Genomic DNA, 3284 nt, shown 5'->3' with positions numbered 1-3284 from the left:
GTAAACAAAGGCGAGGGCTGAGTGTTATGGAAGGGACCAGTTTAGCCCAAGTATTCAGAAAACTGGAATTTCAAGACTTATATCATTTTTACTTGTTTTATTTTATATGTTTTTCTTTTAACTTTTTATTCGTTCTTTGTAAACATTACATCATCACCCTAATCCCACTAAGCTCCTGCTTACCCCATTCTTAAACTTTGCCCTTACACTCTTCCTGCAATAGAGAAAGAAAGAAAAAAAAAAGTCACAGTATGTTCCACAGTACACTTTCTGTCCACACTTCTTTGCTTGCAAATGTTCATTGCAATGTTGCCATGGTCTAGTATGAGCCATCTGCATTCTACTATTCCATACTGGAACCTCACCGGGACTCCTCTAGGATATCCTGTTGTTGCCCTGTGTCCTGGAGATCCTGTAGTGTTGGATCTGTGGGGCCAGCTCCATCCTTCATTCCAACAATTCATCAATGGGATAGATGCTAAGGTGGGCCAATTCAAAGCTCTGAATCTAAGCCTGTCTGTTACACAGTCCGTATGGCTCACCAGAAACCCTTGCAACCAGGGCCAGCTCTGGCCTGCTGCCCAGGAGGGGTGCAGACCCTAATCTCTCAAGTGTAGCAGCTGGTGGAGGACATGGCCAGTTCCCCACTCTCATGACCCCATAACCAGATTTTTCTGCTTAGCTAATGACAGATGGCAAAGGGAATCTCTTCCTTGTTGATGCCACCCCAGAACAGACAAGAAGCAAGCACATATTTCCTGTTCTCACAGTCTCCTGGTAAATTCACCCGCAACCCCCATGTCCAGGACCAGCTCTACTGTGCTGCAGCAGGTGAAGGGGACGGACAGCTCTGCTGCTGTCATGATGCCAGGATCACCCCTCCTACTTCTCTTAGGTATAAAGGGATGAGGGAGGCATCTTTCCCTCACCCATGCTGCCACATGGCAGACATGATAAGGGGCCTGATTTCACCTGTTCACTCTTTCAGGGCCAGCTCACCCGAGCCCAGCTCTACTGTGCTGCCCAGGTGAGATGGGTCTTCTCCCCAAGTGTAGCAACAGTGAAGGGCAGGATAGCTCTCTTGCACTCATGACCACTTTGGGTTCATCACTTCTGCCCACAGCTGATGGTAAGGGCAAAAGGGTGAGGAGGAAGAGCTCTTCCTCAAAAACACCACCACACAGTGGAAAAGAGTTAGGGCTGGACCTTCCAAGCTCCTTTTGGTCAGCTCACTCACAGCTCTGCATCCAAGGCCCACTTTACTAAGCTTCTCAGGTGAGGTGCGGGAGCTGCTCCCCCAGTGTTATAGTAGGTGAGGGCCAGGGCCAGCTCCTGTGGTCCAGCTTTCCTGGCTGCCTTGTGTCAAGGGGGTGGGAGGTATTTTTTTCAACCATGTCACTGCTCATCTGCAGCTCCCACAATACACAGGCCTGATCCCCTGACTACTGTAGCAGAGTCATGTCCGCTGTTTTCACAGCCCCAGGACCAGCTCTTCCTTGATGCCCAGGTGAGGGGTGGGACCAGTTGAGCACAGCCCTAAGATATCAGCATGTCACCAGACTGTAGCCCAGATAAAGGACTTCCACTCAGTCTTTGGTTGTTTAACAGACCCCTACTGCTTCAGGAACATAGACCCAGACATGACCCAGGAGGTAGCACAGACCATGCCACCACCATGGTTCTAGATGGTATCACTAGCTACTCACATCAGGCTGTTCATCACTATTCTCCACTATCCTCTACTCTCCAGTTCTGCCATTCTTCTTTCTTCTTCTTTTCTTTCTCTTCCACGTATCCACTACTTAAGTGCTTCTCTTAGTGATCCCTGGGGTTTCTGAGTGTCTCAGATTGTCTCAGGAGTGCCTTGATTGTGAATTGTGACATCAGGAAAGTGTCATCTCAGGTATGGTCTGCATTCCAAGGCCTGTATAGCAACAAACTGGTGATCATCTCAGGCTAGCTTCCTGTACAGACCCCAAGGCATCAGTATGGTTGTCTAGGCTCATTCCTGTGTGAACCTGAAGAACCAGGACAGGTTTTGCTGGTATCTTGATCCCCACTTTGGATACCCACTGGGCCTGCACAATACCATGCTAGTGGTTGTCTCAGAGATCAGTGAGCAGGAAATAACTGGTGAGCCATCCCTGTGCAAACTTTCTCTCTCTCTCTCTCTCTCTCTCTCTCTCTCTCTCTCTCTCTCTCTCTCTCTCTCTCTCTCTCTCTCTCCCTCCCTCCCTCTTTCCCTCCCTCCCTCCATCCTTCCCTCCCCCTCTCTGTTTCTCTCTCTTATTATTTTTTTTTCAGGAAATTTGGCTACCAATCATTCACAGATCCCTGAACATAATCATAGCCTCTCCTCTCTGCCACATACTGATACACATATGACATAGCATCCATATTTTCAATGCCTCTCCAGCTGTGACTGATATCCTTCTTTTTTTAAAATTGGGAATTTATTTCGTTTACATTTCCAATGCTATCCCAGAAGTGCTCCACATGCTCCCCACTTACTCCCCACCCACCCACACCCACTTCTTGGCCCTGGCATTCCCCTGTACTGAGGCATATAAAGTTTGCAAGATCAATGGGGCTCTCTTTCCACTGATGGCCAACTAGGCCATCTTCTGATTCATATGCAGCTAGAGACACAAGCTCTGGGAGGTACTGGGTAGTTCATATTGTTGTTCCTCTTATAGGATTGCAGATCCTTTCAGCTCCTTGGGTGCTTTCTCTAGCTCCTCCATTGGGGGCCCTGTGATCCATCCAATAGCTGAATGTGAGCATCCACTTCTGTGTTTGCCAGGACTCGGCATAGTCTCACAAGAGACAGCCATATCTGGGTCCTTTCAGCAAAATCTTGCTAGTGTATGCAATGGTGTCAGCTTTTGGAAGCTGATTATAGGATGGATCCTTGGATATGGCAGTCTCTAGATGGTCCATCCTTTCATCTAAGCTCCAAACTTTGTCTCTGTAACTCCTTCCATGGGTGTTTTGTTCCCAATTCTAAGAAGGGGCAAAGTGTCCACACTTTGATCTTCGTTCTTCTTGAGTTTCATGTGTTCAGCAAATTGTATCTTATATCTTGGGTATTCTAACTTTCTGGGCTAATATCCACTTGTCAGTGAGTACATATTGTGCGAGTTCTTTTGTGATTGGGTTACCTTACTCAGGATGATATCCTTCTTAAGGTAAGCTGACTCTTCTATCTCTAACAAATACTATTTCTTAGACGAAAGGATGCAATGTTCTGGAATTAAGTTGGAGCTTAACTATATGTTGAGAAT

At 47.1% G+C, this 3284-nt stretch overlaps 1 pseudogene; it reads right to left on the bottom strand.

Annotated features, from left to right (window-relative positions):
• Positions 1-2304: 2304 nt before the first annotated feature.
• LOC147000675 (small nucleolar RNA SNORA17) lies at positions 2305-2420 on the bottom strand (annotated as a pseudogene).
• Positions 2421-3284: the final 864 nt, after the last annotated feature.

The sequence above is a fragment of the Mus caroli genome, unplaced genomic scaffold (assembly GCF_978045245.1).
Source record: "Mus caroli unplaced genomic scaffold, Mus_caroli_1 scaffold_17, whole genome shotgun sequence".
In the NCBI taxonomy this organism is placed as follows: Eukaryota; Metazoa; Chordata; class Mammalia; order Rodentia; family Muridae; genus Mus; species Mus caroli.
This window is presented reverse-complemented; position numbering and strand designations above follow the sequence as displayed.